At 36.7% G+C, this 23,162-nt stretch overlaps 2 protein-coding genes across 20 annotated transcripts in view; one reads left to right on the top strand and one right to left on the bottom strand.

Annotated features, from left to right (window-relative positions):
• Positions 1-23,162, bottom strand: part of LOC100643094 (tyrosine-protein phosphatase Lar) — a 278,042-nt gene that overhangs the window by 201,638 nt on the left and 53,242 nt on the right. For 10 of the 17 annotated variants that reach the window (XM_048412224.1, XM_048412228.1, XM_048412238.1 and 7 more), the window contains exons 1-2: positions 6,367-6,582; positions 5,483-5,521 (exon numbers count right to left, since the gene is read on the bottom strand). The gene's annotated coding sequence lies outside the window, so the exon portion shown is untranslated. Of the gene's footprint in view, positions 1-5,420; positions 5,522-6,366; positions 6,583-7,984; positions 8,135-23,162 lie in introns of those variants that run through there. The other 7 variants (XM_048412227.1, XM_048412237.1, XM_048412225.1 and 4 more) reach the window with 4 other exon arrangements.
• Positions 8,270-23,162, top strand: part of LOC100648570 — a 141,833-nt gene continuing 126,940 nt past the window's right edge. For all 3 annotated transcript variants that reach the window (XM_048412247.1, XM_048412248.1, XM_003400336.4), the window contains exons 1-2: positions 8,270-8,669; positions 9,573-9,640. The gene's annotated coding sequence lies outside the window, so the exon portion shown is untranslated. The remainder of the gene's footprint in view (positions 8,670-9,572; positions 9,641-23,162) is intronic.

Below are 23,162 nucleotides of genomic sequence, written 5' to 3'. Positions count from 1 at the left end.
AAAACGTCGTTAATCGTTGAACAAAGCTGGCATTGTCGCGCTAATCAGCAATGGCCACCCTGATCGAAAATAAATTGTCGAGAAAGAGTATACGGCGGCGCGTTTCAGCCGAGCACGAACGCCACTTTTCTTTATTGCACTTTCATACGTGTACTGGGTACGTTTCAGGGGTGTGCCTTGAAATTTACCACCCCGCCTTTTACCCGTCTGGAATACATACGTCTCCATGATCATAAATAAGTATATATGTGAACACGTGTGTGCACCCCGATGATACTCGGAACGACACGAGCGAGCGATTATCGACGATTATCAATCGATCGAGCAACATTCCCATCGGTCCGACGACGACGAAAAATCGCCCGAGAGAAACGAGTAGAAATCTCTTGACTTCCGCGCTATTTCACACCGCAGAAATTGCTTTTATTACGTTCAAACTAAAAGCAGAACGGGGATATTATTCGAAACGTAGAAACATAGGAGAAGGTACCGACTTGGGAAAATCAAATCCATTGGCCATAGCTCCTCTGACTAAATCACATCAACTTCGCACGTACGTGTTTCAGCAGCCTCGCTACGTACGTGCTACTACACTCAGATATTATCAATTTGCCACGGTAAGTAAATTCTGGTCAGTCTAACCGAGTTCGTTTCTCATGTAACCACGCGCTCAACATAATCGTTCTTGTTGTTGTTTCCTATCATGAAGCAAACATAATACTCGCAGAAAACGTTCTTCCATCATCGAGCATAAAGCAGGTCTATTCGACCGATTTAAGGTTGAAAACCAGCCGGTCAGTAGTCGGTTGGTGCCTCGATTGTAGTCCTTATCACTAGCAATAACAGGACGCACTCTCGCGTGCCAATGATTGCATGGTTCCTAGGCGTTCTACCGTGAGCACTGCCGTTCCGCTAATACTATTATGGAACCAGGTCCTTGGATCACCATGAACGTACTACCTTCTGTGCCCTCCACGAATACAGAGTAGGTTACGTACGCGGTGTCAGTTGCATGTCCTAATCAGAGGTAATGTCCATTGTTCGCTCACTGGACAGTACTGGCAATGTTCGGAGTAATCGATCGCTCGACGATTCAAAATCATCTAAAATCGACTTGCGTTTAATCGTGTCCCGACTTCATTCATATTTTATGCTCTTTCCAAAATACGGAATAACGACCGCGTTCAAACATCTCACCACAATACACCTAAATATTATTAAATTCATACTTTCAACGAATTTGACGATTTTCAGCCTATATTAAAATACAATTCAAGGGAAGTACAACGCGTGATATGTTAGTAGCCATTAGTAGTACGTGTAGTTTACCTTGTATCGCGAATATCACTGTACAACGTTTCACGTAAACTGGATATATTTCGCACGCTACAATACGATAGAGCACGTACGTTGGTGCCACTGTTTTTGACCATGATTTTTGTACACCGTTACTTGCGCGGAATAATTCCAAAAATGTTACATTCCAACAACTTGATCGGCGAACCTTCTATTATACGCACATTCGTTTACCAATATATTCCTTTACGAGATTCTCTTTATGTATCGCTCCAAATTCGCCTGTTTCTCTTCCATCGATTATTCTATTAGATACCCAATACGAACGTACCACCTCGTGTTAAGTTTACGTAACAATAAAACATTCAAAAACTTTTAATCGTTCCAATGTCACCGCATATCGGTATATTCCTTTTTGCTATTAAATGATTAATCGTAGTAAGAAAAGAATATGATAAAATAAGTAAGAAGAAAAGTAATCGGAAAGGTAAATGAAGAAAAAGGAAGAACGTTCTAATATTTAAAAGCACATAGACGCGATCTAGGGACATGCTACGCTGTCGAAAATCGTGAAAAATGAACAAACTTTGAAGGAATATTTTCTCTTGCCACCTCGAAATCACTCTTTCTTGGAAGAGTTCTTAATTAATTAGCACGCAAATCAGTAACAAAGAGTTACGATGGGCGACGAAGAAAAAGGTAATGAGAGTAAAACAAGAAATATCAGAGACTCGGGAAGCTCTTAAAAGAAAGAAAGATGAGAGGCAAAAGCGGGTGAAAACGATGGGGCTAGAAAAGGTAAGAGTGGGATTACTTGACAAACCAAGAGACCCCCAGCCAGTACTGAAGCATCAGCCTCGGGCACTAGTTACACGATGTCTCGGTTCAGGCTTTACCGCAATTCGCCACTATATGTTCTTCGAATCTTCTAACGTTTTCCTAAAGAATCTAAGAGCATAAACGCGCTCTTCTCATTGCCTATCACAATTCTTCTACTTTAAATTTCCATCTTCTACGCGCCTTTATTTGATTATTACGTGTTATACTTATACTATCTACGATATAAAAGATACATGGTTAAATACCGTAGAAAGATAGACCATATCCGTATAATCGTTCGAACATAAAGGTACAGGGCATTCTGACGGTTGATAGAAAAAGAAGAAAAGGAAAATTGAAATAAATTATGGCAGAAAGAAACATACCGTCGCATGTTGCCACTACTCGTGTCTACATTTTATTTATCGCCTGTTAACCCGCCGTGACTGTTGCCGACGTAATCGCAGAGTCATTAAAATCATTAAATCACTACAACCTATACGCTCCTATTTCTACACTCTCGCCAATCTTTGGATCATTCTATGCATATTTTCCTTCGTGCTTTTCCACTCTCCATTGTTGCTTATTTAGCGAGCCTTATCGCAAGTAACAAATTCTCTTCTTTTTTTCGGTAAGCCGAAAGTCGCGTAAAACGGCGTTATTTTCATAATCATGTATTGACTTTTATAATTTGCCCTAAATTTCAAAGTTTTTCATTTAACTCTCTTTACATGATGGTTTTAATACGCTTTCAACATATAAAAAAAAAAAAAAAAAAAGGAAGAAAGAGGACTGAAAACAGAAAACACTTCATGAAATAAAATGCAACGTGATTCATTATGAAATATTAAATATCATTATACAAGAAACAAACGACACACTAAAGACTACAGAAGGTACTTGGAGGAAGCTAGAAGAGTGTAGCTTAGGTCAGTGAACGTCGAGCGGCTCGAGTCTAATGAACGAATGGGGTCTCTACAAAAAAGGAAGAGATAACAAAAAAGCTCGCTTGTGTGCGGTCAGTTACTTTCCATTCTGTACTGTTCTTATTTTGTTCTACTCTACTGGTACAACGTTACTACATCACAGTTGAATTCCAACAGCAAAAAGAACATAAACTTGCAGGAATAAAACGAGTACTTTTCTATTAAGAACATTTACAAAATTTGCAAAACATATTCTTCCTTTAAATAAAAACAATGTATTGACTTTATATCTGTGTGATGAAACATAACACTGGAAACCACAAATTTTTGCAAAACTTTTTATGCCATTGATGAAATTCACATGGTTTATATAACTTTCGCATAAAAGCAAACACGTAAATGGAACAAACTGACAGAACTATTATCCTCGATTCACGAATAACACGTAAGAAATATAAAATGGAACGAAGCGACAAAATCTTATAATTCGCTCAAAATTTATAAAATTATTCAAATGCTCGATTCAAGCTCCAGTTACAATGTTTAATTTTTATTCCGAATCTTTCACTTTACTCTGCTTCTACGAAGAGAAATACCAATTCCATTACTCAGAAACCGTACATGCGTTGACTTTATTCAAACTCCATATACAACTAAAAGCTATAATCGATTGTTAAAATAATGGTCTTAATTCGTTATCATTTTCAGCCATTCCATACATCACTCCTTGCTTATATTTTATGGTTCTAATTATTAAATTTCATCCTTCTTAAACTAATATTCCATACTATGGTTATTTGCCCTAATCTCATCCAAAAATGAGGACACCAAGTACAACAAAAGATATAAAAATACACTGTATAACTAGCGTTGGAAAATATTCATATCATATTGTTCAACCGAAGATTAAACAGCAAATTTTCTATTAAGGGTAAATTTGCAGTTGATAAAACAGCATTTGATCAGCACCCGCAACGGGTTATTACACAGTCGGTAATGGAATCTCTCGCCGGTAACGCAAGTGGTGAGACGTCGGTACAGACTTACCTTCGTTTCTTGAATATATAATAATAAAGCGGTAATAAAACAATCGTTAGAAAACGAAGAAATATATTTCGATTTCATATTTTATCATATTTCTAAATATACTGAAACTTAAAATACTACTTGTTCACTTTTTTTTTAGATTTATCTCTCATCTGCTGAAACTCAAACTAAGTACATTACTTACATTCCTTTCGTAAAATATTGTTTTCTAACATTTTCCTTATACCAGGCTAATAAAAAATACCATCGGACTGCTGTATTGTAAATAACAATTAGTTATTTAGTTATGGGAGCTCAAAGCAAAAGTGTATTCGATTAAATTGATATGTATAAGAAAGAAATCGCATAGCTCGAGAACGAAGGGATCGCAATTTGTACAAATAGAGGTACGAAGAAAGGAATACATACTTATCAATAACTTTAAAATATGTTTATGATTGGTAAATGAACACTGAATTGCAGTTGATGCAGAAAATTGAATTCAAAAACAAACGAGTATAAAAATGTATTCAAACAAGTGAAAAATTAACGGTTTCAATATGACGATACAAAAAAAGGCCAATAGTTCGTAAGTATTGCACACGCTCTAATCGAATTATTAAAGTAATATACATAAAAACTGCCTTTTTAATTATGTATAAAGTAAGCGCAAAAAAGAAAATACAAACATACGGTTAGTAAAATAGAAATAAGGATTAACACGTAAAAAGAAATAAAAGATCTGTTTTGTAAAATCTCGATACTTTAACAATTTAAAAGTACTAATAAATTACCAAGTAATACGGATTAGGTATCCTACAATGATGACACAATGATTTTATTTGATATAAGAAAGAAACAAATTTTAATTGTCGAGATTTTACGGTGTGGTATTAGTCGTATGAAACGTTAGTGGTAATAAAAATTATCGTATTATCCAGTAACGTACACGGAAACGTCGAACAAACGTATAATTGAGATTAATCAGTTGCACGAATAGAATAAACTATTGATACTTTATCATACAATTAAAATATTTTATATCAACAATAAAATTTATCAATAACGCCAATTATGGCGATTTATGGTACTGCTCGACCTAAGTAAATTTATAAATCTTATGACGTAATATTTCATTTGCAAAATAATCCTTACCCAATATTTTGATTTATAGAAATATTTATGTGGTCGATTTATCAAAAATCACCCCACGAAAAATTAGAACAATACGCGCGATACTTGAGTGTATTTTTTTTTTTTTTACAAAACTAATGCGTCCGCGTTTCATAAAAGTGCATGTTACTGAATATGTGAGTAATAAATGGATGATGAAAAAAAAGAAACTAATCATACATTTATTTGCAGTTTGAATGTTTTGGAGCATTCTCTCCTGGGATGGCTCTGTTGATACGCACCTGTGTACTTTCTCAATACTGGTCCTATTTCCCCTTATTCTGAAAATAAACGAAAATTATTAATTTAGTAAGAACAATTACTAAGATTTGAAAAATTTAAACTATCGTACACTAGAAAAATCAATTCTATTTCCAATGTTTTTTATTTTCTATTCGTATAAACACGACGCAAAACGATATATTATATAACGTATAGTATATAAAAATGTTTAAAGGTGAATACATAAGCAAATATTAAAAACAAAAAAGATTTAACTTTGCGTTCACGATTCGAATATATAGTTGTCAAAGGAAAATGAATGTAACGCGAAATAATAAAATGAACAACGTGAAATGAAAATCTACTAATATGAGCCCTACTTATTAATGTTATAACATTAGCTAAATACATAGTAATTATTAATACATTTAGTGCTAAAGACGACTATTTAGGAACATTACAAAATCGATACTTTTCTTTCACAGCATTCGTAGAACGAAGAAAAACAGAACGTTCTCTAGACACGAAGTATCATTTCTGAATGATAAATAACAAATACAATATAATACAGAAAAACGCTTACAAGATGTGTTAAGAAAAATGAAAACGCACAAATAAACGACAAATAATTGCGACGATACAAATGGAAGCATTGTAAGATACAAGAGGTTATATGTTCTGACGCGCTTAACTGTCATGCGATGCATGCTTGCTTACACACGTTTCATGTAATTCGTATTATTATACCTCAACTATAATCATATGTGCTGAAGTATCACAATTTAATAACGATTCGCGGAAACAATTCGATACACGATGTAAACAAAATGATTACCCCTCTTGTTTAGAGAGCGACCATGGAAAGGCAGAACAACGATTATGTACAGAATAGCAAAACACTCACCACTGGTTTCGGATATACGTTGACCAAATGGATATTAACTAATTTCCACCCTCACATTGTAAACTAACGTGCACTGTATCTATTTACTACACACTGACTTAAAAAATTCGTGTAAAACATATAAAAAAGGCAATAATTAGGAAACTGACAAGAAAGTCGCCATAGCGCTTTAGTACTGGGCGGCCATATTGCTTTGCTTCCCACTAGCTGATATTCCGCGGGATTTTATGAAACCGTCTAACCATCCATTCACGTGAAAGAAAATAAAAAATATAGTCACATATCACTTTTTCTTCCATAGATTCTATTTATTATTAGGAAAATTTTCACAAAAAAGAAGTTATAGTTATTGAAAGAAAAAGTTATGGATATAAGAAAATAAAAATTTCTGTTTAAAAGAAAAAAAGTTTCTGTCTTGTAGTTAAGTATATAATCTAACAAATAATTAATTATGAATGGAGTCATGGAATAATAATATGTATAGTATTTAATACAACTAGATGACATTTTCAGTATAAAAAGGGTTAATATCCATAAATATTTATATTTTGATATCCTCAACTCGTATCAACATGACACATCACAATATTACCATGACATATTTATAATCTCTGAACTATTAATTATATAATTGTCCTGAAGTACTGCGTGTAAATTACCACGTACCTGCCAATGTATTAAGATCTGAATGAGACGATACAAAAATTATTTAGAATGCTACAAGCTACCCAGGATATGAATTAGAATCGACACAAGTATATATGAAGGACTACTAATTTGAAACTATCTAATCACATAAATTTGCCTTCCTAACATATATTGTTAACGTCTTGTAATGCAATGACAAAACTATCAGAGAAACACTGCTCTAAATATTATTCAATGATAGAGTTGCATTTTTCTACATATAACAACATATAACTTTACCCATCAATCATAAATTTCTGTTTACTTTTACTTTAACAGTTTTACTAAAAATCATTTGGTATATAGACCTATATATGTATGTATTGAGAAAGAATTTCCATTGCCTTCTTTGTCGAATGCACATATATCACATGCACATACTTATTTGTTTTTCTTATTTATTATATGCATTTATTCTTATTCTGTACAAAAACTTTCAATACGTTTGTCTTAATTCATGACTAAAATTCATAAATTTTACAATGGCCATACATGGAATAATGAGGAAAAAAGTCAGAAAAAATATCAGCATATATATACATACTGATAATTATATTAAAATAAGTAACAAACAATATTCTTGTATACTTCTAATTAATTTGTTGATGTTAATGAATTTGAAATAAGACAATTTTTTACTTTCTTTGTAAGAGTAATATATGTATGTATTGTTATGTGTACGACTCAAAAAAGAAATCTTAATGAATACCAAGTATAAGTAAGTTGATACTTACAACAATACTTACTAATACATATAAGCTCATTAACTAAATTTAGTTCTTTTTTTTGCCAGAATTTTAAGCATCTATATGAAAATATAGATTTCTCCATATCCACAAAAGTAGTTTATGTTGATTATAGTTGATAAATAGTTTGTCAAATGTTGTAAAAGAAATTATATTTCTAATAATATAAACGCATACTAAATTACCTAGTATAGATGTTCATGTTTCAATTCCATAAATTCAAAATTATGTTAGTTCACGCATGTAATTTTCCACGCACATCTCCGTATTTCAGTTTAACGTATTACTTGAAACGTAACATGCTCACTACTGAAAATCCTTTCCACATACGATTGACGATTCTTATTTGGACACGTGACACGCTCGATTTGCTAGAGGGTCCCTCCACTCCTCGTTAAGCGAAATTCGTCCAGCAGACCGCGTCGCGGGGAGTCATTGTAATTTCAAACTCGGAACGTTTAGTTGTGTTGTTGTCACTCCGCGATACGTATCTATTTCTTTAATACGTAGCAGTTTCATAATTATTCTTCGCTGTTCAATCACACGCTTAATTCACGTACGTTTTAATTCGTAATTTATTACGAATATTATTTGATTATCTTTTTCTTCTTCATCACCCTTCTGGTTGTTGCATTTGCCGGTAGCTCTTATAACGAGCAATCAAAATGCAATACGATTTGGATCATTGTTTCATTTTTATAATTAATTGCAATTTGTTCTTTTTATACATTTATTTTAATGTTCTCCTTGTTTCTTGTGCACATTAAATTGCGAGGAAAGTTCGAGGCAATAGAAGGATGTCACGAAATTTAAGAAGATGCCGTAAAATTCAAAAGAACATTCGAGAAACAACGCTACAGGGGCGAAGGGGTAAGAAAAATCTTATACAAGTTTGAATATATCTGCGCATTGCGATTTTTACTTGTTGCGCAGTTTTATTTAACGGACAAAAATGCACGCCATGATGTATTAACATATTTGAAACCTTAATAGTAGATATTCAGTTTAGGATAATTTTTATACGTTAATTTAATTATGTAGTATACATAAAAATATTTGATAATAATAGAAAATATTCCATAATACATAATAACATTTCAAATATATTAACTATATATTTTTTTATATTCTGGATATAATATTGCCTTATGTATGGTAAATAAGTAATAATTAATTCGTAGTTTTAAAAATAGGGTATCTTCATATAAAAAGAAAACCCTCTATAGAAAAAGAGGAAGATATGGAAAAGAGTATTTTATTTTTATGTGATCAAGCGCAGTGCGGTCGATAGAATCAATGTTTGCACGTTACATATTTTTAATATTCTTTGGAGCATCATAGCTTATTAAACTTAATTTAAACGGACTCGTTAATAGTCTCTTGTTTTATTTTTTTGTACATCTTCTTTTGTAACATTTTTTAACATTTATAACTTTCGGTAATAGAGTCGCAGGATTCGGTAGAGGATAAGGCCTCTCCTGGATCTCAAGAATATAGATATTTTTGTATATTGAACAATTTCTTTTCTACTACGATACGATAAAAACGTTTAACATGGTTCGCAAATCGCTAAAGTCTCAATTACTATATTTAAAATTTTCATTTTGGGTTCCCAATTTTTATAATAATTAGACTGTATAAGAATTTCAATTCTTATTAATATTAAAATTACAAATTTAAATAGAATTTTATTACTCATTATTTTAAACTTTTAAAACAATCGACAGCATGTTTTTAAAAACAAATTACGATATTTTACATGTTTTGTTAAAGGTTCTTCTCAGTCATCACTTCTCCCTCTTCTCTGGAACGAATCCAGTGGTGCTTCGAAGGCCAAAAATGTAAGTAACTATGTTTTCTATGCAAATATTATGCACATTATAATTCATAATGTAAATGTATTATTGCATTTCCATTTTTTCGTCACATTCGTGCCCATACCTACAATATAACTAGATTTCTTTGGACATATTTCTTTTTACATTTCCCTTCTTCTTAGCAAAATTTCACTTAATTATCACTGTTTAACGAAGAAAAGGTGGTACACATTTTTCTGTTGTACATAGAAGACACCTTAGCAGTAGAGTGCTATTTAATGATCTAGAGTCATAATACGAAGATAAAAATTTTTCGACTTTTAAATGAAATTCTCAAATTAAGAACCAAGCAGTTAGAAATAGTTTACAATTGTCTTGCTTCGATATTTTACCTAATTTTGTTAGTTACAAATTGTTTGAATTGCTCGATTTTGATATGGTAGCGGCATCTCGCGGTGAATCAGTAAAACCTGATTCTTTTATTCACGTTCAAGCATTGACTCGCCGCCAGATGCCGTCACCATATCGAAATCGAACAATTCAAACAATTCGTAAAAAAATTAGGTAAAATATCGAAACAAGCCCAATTGTAAATTATTTCTAACTGTTTAGTTTTTAACCCCTTGCCATACTTTTACGAGTCTGAGTCGTGATCAGAATTTTGAGCCAAATCTGAATATCACGAGTCTCACTCGTGGTCTTAATCTCGAGCCAAGTACGAATCTCTCGAATGATGTCTTTTTTATAAATACAGGAGCGCGGTTTCATGTTTCAAGTTCCGACACTCTGTCTCCGCTTGTTCGGTTCCTTTCCCTTCCGAGTTACATGGTATGGCAAGGGATTAATTTGAAAATTTCATTTAAAAGTCGAAAAAGTTTGATTATTGTGTTGATTCATCGTTGTTATATCGAAGCTGTTTTGAAATATTTAATATTGTTAATTACGTACCCTGTCAAAAAGCGTTCGATTTTGACACGATGGCGGCATCTCGCGCTTCATCAACAAGATTTCATTCCATGGTTCACCGTATGATGTCGCCACCGTGTCAAAATCGAACGCTTTTACCACGCCACATAATTATCTAAGTTAAGCAAACTATCGGCAAGAAACCAAATGTAAAGTTACTCTTAAATATTTTATTTCAAACTTTAATAGTTGAAAAGTGCTGCGTAAATTTCGGAGAATTATCATTTTCATATCTTTAATATCCGACGATTAGTACTACCCTACTACCGCTAGGTGGCTATAGCATCTGTGTTATTACTTTAAATTGAAAGAGCACGTAATTTGTAAAATTAATTTTTGAATTTCGCGCTTCGTGGTCGCGCTTTTTCTTTTTTCTTTGATTTTTCGTCGATACTTACTGCGAAATTCACAGGAATGATTTATTTCTTAATTACATGAACTTTTATGTATTCCCTAAGTAGTAGATTTACTACTAAGTACCAAGTACTAAGATTTTTTTCTTTTTATTTATTTATTTTAATAAATGACACGCCATACATCATATATATATAGAGAGAGAAATTATTTCTGATACTTGCTGATACATATTCCGCTAGAAATTGGTACGCTTTTATTTTCTATTTATTTTATTTTATCCGCATCATACGAGTCGCTGAGAAGCCATGCTAATCACCTCGGCAAAGAACAATACAAAAAAAATTAACAATAGCCGGGATTATTTTTGAAAATCGTGTCATTCGCAGTTAATTAATCCGTTTCTTCGTGATAAATAAATTCATGGCCTTTAAATTAAAAATAAAATCCTCTCGTTCCTTCAAATATTAGATATTAATTACGTAAATTGAGAACTCGAAGAAACCAAAGTTGGTCGATTTCACTTTTCAGAGGCTCGTACGTGTCTTACGTTATATAATATAAAATAAAATAAAGGTTTGATTTTCTTGCGACACGCAAAGTCGAGGGCGTCGACTATATTTCCAACTAGTAGCCAAGCATAATTTGCTAGCTTGGAGAAAACTGAAAGCAGGACAGGAAATTGGAACGAAAGCCGCGGCGAGGCTAAGTTTGTCACGCGTGTCTGATGCTTCGTGCAACAAATTGTGAGCATCTCGGAATATGTATTTCTCAAGGCAAGAACTTTGCATTCAGTGTATGGAGACCATCGCGTTAAGAGTCGTTACGTGAGTTTGGTTATCCGCTGCTGTACGAAAGCACATAACTTGTATAACGAACTCTCGAACGAAGTTTGCTGACTTGCTGCTTCGATTTCAGCCCCGCATAGCTCACTTAATTAGCGTCAACAATTTTGAGACACTAACTCGACAACTTGCTACGAAGTTCATTTTTTTCTACAGCAGATTATTTAAACAGCACGGCCATTTTCATGGTGTGTAGGTGCACCACTTGTCGATGATAAAATTACCATTGACCATTTTATACTTGGAGCGAAATAATAAAGATAAATTATACTTTATTCGCGAACGAACCGCGAAATATCGCTCGAGAAACACGGTGGCGAACCAAATGAATAGCCTTTCGTTAGAATGCGAACGAATTTTTACGATCTTTCCATTTATTCGTAAAATTTTTCTGTGAAAAATACGGAAACACTTTTCTCGAGGCAACGTGCGTGTTAAAATTCACATTATCCCTACGCCAGAGCGTAGAATAAATCGAAAGCATCCTTCGGCTGTACAGTTTGCATTAATAATTCGCGCGCACGTCAAATATAATCCGAAAAACTTTAGTCTGAAGATGTGTTTTCGTTCTCGTCGTTCGTAGACGACGGCATAACGAAAGAGTAGCAAAGTTGCGGGGAGGGTGAAGTTTAAAACTTGTAGGAATGTGTGTGTGTGTGGGTGGGGGGGTGGTGGTGGTGTAGCAGTCTCTTTCCATGTTTCTGATTACTTTACAAACTTTTGCACGAGCACCGGCAATGCAAGGAAAGCTTTTAGATGCTTGTTCCTAGTGTGTCCTACGTAAATCATGTTTTGAAAGAATCGTATTGTTCGTTATCCATTAAATCGCACTTTTATGCACCGCTCTGCGAAAATCTTGTACGCGATTCGATCGCGAAAACGAATTATCGTACAATACGTAAGCGTATTTTTATAGACGCGTAGTTTCGTTGAAGAATTCGTCGCATTACGAATACATCTACGTATGCATTACGAAGAAATACACGCGAGTATAGCAGGTAGAACGTAGGACCTCGTTGTAACGATTTACGATTTAACCGTATATTCATTGGCGGTATGTTTAAAAAGATATTTGTCTCCTTGAGAAGGGAAATGGTCGTAGCTAATATATTACTTACGTTATTTCGTTTCGAAACATATTCCGCGAGATGGTTCGTTCGTTTTCTGGAAAAGCTTTAAACGCTTATTAAAGCTATTCGTTGCATATTCTGAAATCTCTGATCTTACGACGGTGAATTCTTGAAAAGGCGAAGCAAAACGATTTGAGGAAACCGAAGTAGCTGCTTGGTGCGTGCGGAATACGAACCCTTTGCTGGATCAATTAGCGATTCTACGTAGCACTTTACTACACACGGTATAACTCGTTCTATCGCTTCGATCCGCCATACATAATTTATTCCTATACTCTTTTATGTCAGCTTTTACGTACAATTTAAATAATTAACTAATTTAAATAATTACAATATAATTCGTGGCAGCACGATATATCGATTCGCGTGCAATTATTGTACGCGTTTGTAAAATTTCATTTCGGTATTTTATTGGCTCACGCGTAACATACTACACCTATGTGTGTGTGTACGAGGAGTATCGAAGGTAGTCCAGTCTTTACGAGTTGGCGCGAGAGAACGCGGATATAATATGTGTCAGGCGGTTTGCGAAAACTAAATTTGTAGTTTTGTGGAAAAAGCACGTTGTTTGTTGATACCTGTAAAGGGAATAGGTGGTCGTTGATAAAACCGCGAATTTTTATGCGTTTATAGGAAATTTGTATGTACAGAATATACAGAGTATGCCGCTTTCTATAATACCTGGTGGGTAAAACGATTTTCTATCCGAGTTCTACCTTCTTTAATTATATTGTCAGAGATATAAATTTGCATGGAAATCCGCAGTCTACTGATAAATTACGACCGCGTTTCTCCACATTTATCCCTTTCCGTATATGATAAATGACAGACGACACAGATTATATCGAGTGTTAACTGGATAGGAAGTTTAGCTTTTTCTTATCACAGGCACGAGAATTGCGAGAATAGTTGAATGGCGGCACGTTGCTTTAACGTAATTCGAAAACGTGTAATTATGCAAAGATCGCAGCTTGTTTTCCTTTCTTTCGATCGCCGATCGAACCCTGATAAAAAGTCGCGTAATGCTCGTGATCGTAATTGCTCGGCATGCTTAGCGGCACGAATGCATAATCACGTATTTTACGGTATAATTTTATAATAAGCCCGCGAGTATTTCGGACAAAGCTCTTGGACACGTACTTTTATAATTTCGCGATCGCGCGTATCGCGATGTTGCTGCGTGTATTCACCGAGAGAAAGTTTTCGGCTCGTGGAGGTTTCACCTTGTCAAACCTGCCGTTCTTATTTTTCACAGAACGTAACGTAGTGTCGAATTAGAAATAATTAACAATTAAAAATGTGTCTTCGAAGGTTAATATGTAATGGAAAATAATAACAAGTATTAAACATTACTAAGTTTTTTAGTCATTTAACACGTTATTATTAATTCGTTCGGTTGCCAAGCAACTTGAAATTAATAGCCAGATTATCGTGATCAATCCTAACGTTTAATATTCATAATTAAACATTTTAATGTTATATACCATTGATGAGATTTTAAATAAACAATTAAAATTTCATACGATATATGTATATCTATTAATTTACTGTTAATTGAATATTCACGTACTGCTGGCAGATACGGACCAGTAATCGCATACTTACGGGTGTCAATGTACACATACGTCTGCCGTTTGAAGTTTTAGGAATTTTAACAGCGGTGATCGAACTTTAACTTGCAGAAGCTAGGCCTCTTCGTGAATTCGGGCGGTCGTAAACGCGTGGCAAATAATTCGAGGTAATATAAATATATATCTCGTCTTGTGGAAACGTTGACAACGCAGTGGCAAAAGGAAATTACGGTCTTTTAGAGATTTTCCAACCATAGAGGTTCGAGTTGACGACTTTCGATCGTACAAGAAAAAACGAACGCGCATTTTTTTCGAGTTAAGTTTGGGAACGCGCACTTTCCCCCGTAAGTTTAGTAGACTGTCGACTATAGACTATAGACTATCGACTATCGACCTCAACGGTTCGGTGACCGATTATTCGAGCTGTTCGAGAGACCACCTTACCGTCCTCCGATCACCACGAATTTCGTTCAAACGAACGAAACTAACTGATTTCCCACGGGATAACCATGCTGGAAATTCGACGTAAATCGATCGCAAAAGCCCAGATGCGATTACGAACGAGTTGCCGTCGATTCTTAATCTTGAATGGTTCTTTAAACTCCTCTGGAGCCGTTTGTCCCATTCCTACTTTTTCTTTCCAGTTTTCCCCACCACTTTCTCATTACAGCGACACTTTCCTCTTTTCCAGCTACGTTGCTCGTTCAGTTATCCGACACACGCGATATACGCAGCGAGACACGTGTGCTGTACGAGTGCGTCCTAAACTGTGTCGCGCGTGTCTCGCGTGTAACGTGTGCGTCATATGCGCTGTGTGTATTCTGCGTCGCATTGCTTGTCGGAAGATTTGTATCTCTATGCTGCCCGAGGCAACTGCATCTTGAAATGGCCGCTATTCCGTTCCACTAATCATATCGGAAGGGATTTACGCGTGCATGGAGTAATTGCCTCCGAACTAATTTCCTACTACTTGTTGAAAACTAATCTTCGATCTGGTTAAGCGATTGTTCCATTTTTCCCTCTACTCTCGAGGTGTTTAGTCACGTACTTTTGATACAAAGGATATATTAGACGCTGAGAAGTCACATTGATTCTTTGCACGAAATGTGAAATAGAGAAAAGCGTAGGTTACCTATGAGTAACACGATCGTTGATTTTCTACATAAAGATAAAGTTACTTGTTAGCAATTGATCGTTGAGTGGTTCTATACTTTTTATAATTTTTCTTTCGTAGCATAATTTCAACCAATATGGAAATTACTATGTCGTAGAAAGCGATAGATAGACAGCGATAGCAATTTTATAAATGATGCCTGTGGCATGAAATTCAGAATGTCTTCGCTTTATCAGTCTGTCGGATTAAAACGGGTGTATATACAGGATACACGCGATACGACTAACTATCGGCAGAGAAATCAATTAACAACCACTTAATACTTTAATTTATTATGACTTCGTTATATCCCTTTTGCCAAGAGTATTCATTTATGTGGCTATTTTCATCTCTTAAATTCAATCGCGCCATATCGTTTCTGGGTTACTTTAATATCCACTGGAAATTGTTTAATTATTTAGTAGTGGAACGAATATTGAAGGGAAAATTGATCGCTTCGCGAAGGAAACAACGCCAACTACGATATCTAATTAGGATAATCAGTAGAGAAAAAACTCTTCGTACCACGTATTTCAATTTCTGCGATATTGGAGAATTGGTAGGAGGTAACTGTGCTAGTATTGCGAAATGTTCACGAAAGCTTGGCTATGTTCTATAGTTGCATACGCGAGCGGCAGAGAGATCGTCGAGAACTCGAAGAACGATACTAAATTTCCTAGCAAGTACTTAGCTTAGAAGATGTTTATTTGGGAGGGAATCGTGGTTTCAACCTTTGCAACTTTGATGCCAAATTCTCTTATCGAAGTTGAAGGAGATTATTTGTGGATTTATCAGTAAACTACGAATCTACGTTCTATTATTAAACTATATCGTAATAATTATTATTTCTCTTTTAAAAGCGCTTCCTTCCTTTTAGCATCTCTTTTTTCTCGTTCGCTCTTCAAAGTCTTTTTTAAGTTATTTATCAGCGGTGATGTGTTTTTAAGATGTTCGTCGGAAGGAAATTAGTTGGACGTTACTTTGCTGTGATATAATTCATGACGTGAACTTAACCTGTACGATACGAAGGGTAGAGAATGTGCTTACGTGAATGAGCGATCAAGATATCCAACGATGGATAGTGACCCGAGGTCACGAGGCTATCAGGTGTCGTAGGATTGATTAGAAGTGATAATCAGCGATTACCGTCTTTCTATCGATTCTATAGACGATTCCGTCTAAGACGATAAGGCCTGATACGAATGACGGAATCTAGAAATAAAAGAGTCGTATTTTTCCGACAATTTCGCTAATTCCAAAAAGAAAGAGTTCACGACGGTATTTCTTATCGACGAAACAGTTATATCGTTCGACTACCAGTTGCTAACTGTTTGCGAATTTCCAACGATTCTACGCGTCGATGAAATATCAAATATGCCGCTGTTTCTTGGAAGGAACGAGACTCGCGTGAAAGATTTGTCACTGCAGTTGATTGCAAATGTAACGCCGACGTTGGAGAATTAATAATGCAGAATCAAGCGAAACAACTGGCACGATAGAATCGCGTGCATAGCAATCTGTAGAACGATTCGATGTAAATAGTACGACTACGTGTTTATTTGAATTTTCATACGCGCTATTCACAGCCACGTGTGAACGAAGAAGAGAACTTCTTGCAAGATGCTCGAGTAGCATTGTTCCAGCAGAGTTCGACCAAGTTTTGAGACAGAAACGAAAGAAGAAAGTTGGGCGTGAAAGTCGGAGTAGTCCTGTTCGGAAAGCATCGAAGAAAATCGAGATATTGTCTAGATCGCGAGGCTGAAAGTTTTTTTCGCGTCAGTCGTATCGAGCCAACTTCCATCTATACCATCGCTCGGAACAGCTACTTCTCCTTAACGATGCGACAGTATTTCACTTGTACAGCTTATATAACTTGGGAATGTCTGTGGCGTATCGTTCGAAAGGATAACGCGGTATATATCCGGATTCGGATAGCGCGGATATGAAATCGGAGAAACAGGTAGAGAGATTTTTTAACGGATCGAAAGAGAAAAAAAAAAAGTGGTAGCGTATCCATTCCGGGGTACGGAATAGATGCTCGGTAGGTCGTGTTACACCTTCATCGTCCGAGGGTGTAAGGGGTGATGGCAGATCGATGACCACGCGAGGGTGTTGAACGCACGTGACGTCACAACACATACAGTGGTAGGAAATCGGGGTTAGACAAGCCTAGGCTCGGTACAACGCTGCTTAGACGCCGTCTCTTCTCTATCCGGTTGTTTCAGCCACGTTTTACCGACACCTAGTGTGGCGCGTTGGCCGGAAACGTGTCCAGAAGCGACAGAAACCACGTTGTTTCATTACAAGGCATTATTACGTTTGATGCTCGCACGTGAACGTTAACGCCAGCGTTAACGCGAACGCGAACGCGAGTGCGAACTCTAATATGAACGCGAAAGCGAACGCAATCGCAAGCGTAAGCATGAATACATCTGTGCACACACAACAGCGGAAACACGAGCACGTTTACTTAGTTATGCATTTTCACGGCAGTCGCAAGCACGAACGATCTCGCGTTCTCGTAGAAGGCGTATTCGGTGCGAGCAACCCGACTACAGCAGCCTTGCCAGCCGCGTATCAGCTACAGAGAAGCAGAGACGGTCTTTTTGGTACTCGTGGTCTCTACGCTCTGCTGAACACTCGCTCTCCGACCTACTAATTTAGCGGATTAATTAGCCGAGACACTAAGACTTGCCGGAAAGGCGGAAATCCAGACGTCCCAACGGAAAATTTCTGTCGTATTACCGAATCTCTAGGTTTTCTTCGCGGCGATCCTACGCGAGTTTGAGTAAACTTTGGTAATCGGATTAAAACGTTAATCGGACTGCCAGCGACCGGAATTACTTCGGAACGAGATCTCGCTTATACGTAAAGTGGATCGTTAAATTTCGCGAGAAACTCCCGTGAAACAACGTTCCTCGTTTCTTGATACAATTTCTCTTCGATTTACCGATAATTAACATAATTTTATATGCTTCTAACGCGATTTAACACCGGATATTATGTTTACCAACAATTTCGGTACTCCATGCCCGCCGGCTAATTATATCACTGATAATCGATAATCGATGATTAACAACTTGCGCGAAAATTGAAAATCAAACATTCGTCCATTAATTTCGATATTACCTAGATTTAATTAGCTGATTCTTAGTTGGTCCTCTTAGTTTTTCGTACCACGCCTTTGTCTCCATAAATTTGTCTCCATTTCGCTTTCGATGTAGCGCGTATCTATGCTCGAACATTTTGGAATCGTTAAAAACTTTGAAACGTCCCGTGAATGCCGCAGCGTTGGTTCTACTTCTGGGACGACGCAGCGTAAATCAAAAAAACGGCAGAAACGTTGTTATCGATTAACCTCCTTTCCCGGAGAAATCCATTTGCTTCCTGAAAGCAGAAGCCTTCCCTACGATCGTTTTTTTTTTTTCTTTTTTTTTGTTTTTGATATTTTTCCTCGTTGCGGCATTCGTTGGTAACCGATTGGTTTAGAAATTACGTTAGTGTTTACGCTCGTTTCTCATTGTGCTTTCATTTTTCATTCGAAAGCGTACAATAGATTTCAGGCGTTGTTATGTTACAACGTAATCGCGTTAATGATTTGCGGGGCATCCGCGCTAATGATCGCCGACATTCTCTGGCGCGGAAGGGCGAGGATGGAAAGTGGCGAGAGGTTGCTACGGATCGAGAATGTAATTGCGTTCTACGATTAAAACTGGAAATTCGCTCGTGCGCAATCCGAAACGCACGTGATTCTACGTTTTTTGTTCCAAAGTGTAGCATTGTACAGCACATTGACGTATAACAATTCTACGAATCAAATTACATATTAGGGAAACAGTTGCCGATGAAAATCGATTTTACGTTTTACTAATCGCGACTGTTATTTTAATCAATTTTAATATTCATCTTACCGTGTTGTAATCGTTGTTATTCCGTTTCACGCACGCTAGAAATTATTTCGCAATGCAGATTTAAATTTTGCGAGTTTCCTATCTATTCATCTCAAATTCGTTCAATAGAATTCACGTTGGTAAACTGTGAATACCATCGTATAATTATTATAATTTACTATGTCATGGCAATCGTGGCAAATAGTTTGAACAAATATTTATTACATATAGATACATCGAGTCGCAAAATACAACGTTTATCGTCATGTTTCGTACGAAATCCATAATTATCTTAATACTTACGAACCCGAGCGCATATATCCTCGAGATAGTCTATTTTTCTCTTGAAATTATCGAAAGAGGGAAGATACATTAGGTTGTCCGAAAAGTTTCTTTCGTTCGATAAGGAAATAATAGACGCACAATGTTTTTCGTTTTATATCAGTTTATCGAATTATGCAGGAATAATAATAATAATAATAGAAATAGAACGAAATGGATCACGCCTAATTCAATAAAATAATATAAAACAGAAATTGTTGTTCATCTATTATCGCCTTATGGAACGAAAGAAACTTTTCGGGCAACCTAATATTTTGAACGTTGCGGTCTGCGTTTCGAAATACAAAGTATGCGATTTACACCAATTTCGAAAGACGATGAGCAATTGTTGCGTAATTATACCATTGACGTTGGCTTTCGATACAGTAGCATCACGAGCTAGAACTTTAATTAGCCCTCCATTGTATCGCTGACAGTAATAACGGAAGCGGTGAATAGAGAAGATTAGATTAGAACTAATGCAATTCGCCAAGACAGTCAATAGGTGGCTATAGGACACATGGAATAGAGAACGGTGAAACCTATGCGGATACAAACAGTCGATACTATGCCATGCGTCTTCCTCGTCTTATTCGTACAATTAACACGTAATTGTTGGCTCTGAAGTATCGAGAGGTGGTAATTAAAACGAAGAGATCTAATCTGAAATATCGGATAAAGTTGTTATATATCGTGTTGGTGCGTAGAGGCGAGGTATGTCTCGTGGTTTGATCGAAACAGCTTCTCTTAAAGCGAAAGATTTCACCGAGCCGAGTTTCAAGAAGATACCCTACTTGTAATTCCGTGATACATAAACGTTTGTAGAAGGCAAGTAATAAGATTCCTTTAGCGAAGTTGGTGAAAAGTAAACGTTTACAAAGAAAAGACCTGGTCGATATAGTAAACAGTAATATATAGCGTATTGCTGGTTTTCGGTAACACGGCAGAAATTACAATAACAAAAATGTATTCGCGGAAATCGATGCTTCGCTTTTACGCTAGTTTCGTCGTTGATTATTTTTCAATTTTCCTCCTCCGTTTCAACGGATTATACGAATAAAGATTTGAGATGCTCCGTGGAAGACCGTCGAACTCTAGGACGTCTCGCCTATCGAACTTTAGGACGACTCGCCTATCGATTTCTTGTTCAGAAAATCGCCTTGCAAGCCGCTGTTTACTTAACTATGCAGAGACAAAAGCCACGGCGCAAAAGCCCGGTAAAAGGGCGAAACGTTGAAGGAGAAGCAGAAGGAAAAGGAAAGATAAGGAATACGACTGACGCAGAAGAGTGTGTAGTGCCGTACACCGAAGAAGCGGTAGACCGGATTAGCATAGATATTGAGCACTCGACGGTCCAGCAGGGGAAAAACATTTTGGACTTCGTTACTGTGTTAGCTTACCCATCACTTCCATCCGCCATCTCTCTTTCCCTCCCTCAAAGTATCTGCGAATAGATCTCCATTCTCTTTTCCTCGCGTCCTCGATAAATCGTTCCGTCTCGCTTGATAGATAGGCAGACCTTGCAACTGCACTACCAAATTCACACACAATTGATAGATTACGATACTCTTACTTACTCCAAGTAAAATTCGAAAGCTTTTATAGCGCTCTATCTAGACCGGAAAAATTCCATTGCCTTGATACGTTTGTTGAAAACGTGACTCGGGGAAGCCGAAGTCGGTAAAAAGCCTTTAACGATAGGCCCGTGATTAAAGTTCAGGGTTACATTGCGCACTCGCGATAATGAGAAACTCAGGCAGAAGTCCGAGTTTGCTCGTGCAGGTAATCACGGAGGTATAACCGCAGAGTATAACGAGTTACAGCAGTTGGATCAAGCCGCCATCTGTTCGGTATCCGTTTCAAGCCTCGTCGACCATTTTCAAAGCTTCCTGTTATTCTAGGTTTAGGGTATGATGTGCTACGTAAATGCGGAATTATAAATTGAGCACGAAATTCGAGTATCGCTGGTCGTATCTGAAAAATTCAAATTCACCTCTCTCTAATGTTACGCTATAACCGACATTTTCAACATTTATGCGGAAGGTTCGCGATTGCTGAAAGACGATTAACGTTGTATTCATCTCGAATGAAATTTTCATCTTGAAATAAATTTTCTGCAAACTACCGTTTAGTTGACCACCGCTGGCCTCGAATTAGCACAGGCTCCATTATTTAAATTCAACGGATATAAAAGAAGGATCAACGTTAAGTCGCACTCGGAGATATTGGCTGCCGAAGCCTGTCTGCGCCGAAGATTCTGCAGTCTCGTCTGAAAGGAAAAGGAACGAAGGGAATCTGGAAAAATCGGTCTAATAAAATTCTGTCAGTGCGATAGTGTCGCAAAAAGCGATAAGACGAGCGCTTTAAGTTTTTATATTCCAGAACTGTTACGTAGGTATAAGCAAAGAGTTTCCTTATGTACCGGAATATTATGTTACTTTATCTTCGCGTATGATATTTGACGATAACGAGATTAAAAGAGCCCTCGTCTTATCAATCGAGAGAGAGAGAGAGAGAGAGTGAGATAGCTATCTACGAAGGAAATTGTAATTTGACGTAGCTGACGCAATTCGGACGAATTGAATTGTCGCGAAAGCAGAAGGAAAATCTTAAATCGATATATCTGGTTCCGATGGTTGAGAAAAATAAGCGGTACTGTCTCGTTTCTCGAGGTTGTGGCTGGACTAGCGCCAGGAAATCGCGAAATTGATAAAATTTGCCAAGTAGAGCCAGCATTCCTTTTCCTAGCTTGTTCCGGTAAGATGGTAGTTTTACTGGGTCAACAAACCTACTCGGAAAAATTGGCAAATTGTCACGACTATCGTAACATATATCTCGCATTCGTTATTATTTCGCGGCGAGTTTCCTCCGCCCCTTATGCATTAGATCGTGCTCCCCGTTCCTGTTACCTTGACGACCATCAACGCATGTTCCTTCCATTTCCTTTCTTCGTTCGGTCGAGAAAAACCTAGCGAAAGAAGACGCTAATACATTTGCAATTCACGGCCACGAGCTCGATAAAGTTCGTCCAGATGCGAAGAGTGAAAAACTACGCGAAGAAGAACTCCGCTGTCATTGCTTATCCGTTGTTTTGTTATAGAACGTTGCAGGTATTTCGTTCGTGCTGCTGTAAAACAAACATACGCATCATAACGCGTACTTTGTCTCCTGTACACACCTTTGCGTTCAGTTTTTTTTCTCATACTACTTCGCCACGGCACTCTTCGTCCGTTTTGTTTTAGTGCAAACTACAGCCTTGAAAAAAAGAAGATCGAAATTGCCGGAACGGTGGGATGGGAAGGACAGCGTGGCTGTA

The sequence above is a fragment of the Bombus terrestris genome, chromosome 14, assembly GCF_910591885.1.
Source record: "Bombus terrestris chromosome 14, iyBomTerr1.2, whole genome shotgun sequence".
NCBI lineage: Eukaryota > Metazoa > Arthropoda > Insecta > Hymenoptera > Apidae > Bombus > Bombus terrestris.
The sequence above is the reverse complement of the archived record's forward strand: the minus strand, read 5'-3'. Positions and strand labels throughout refer to the sequence as shown.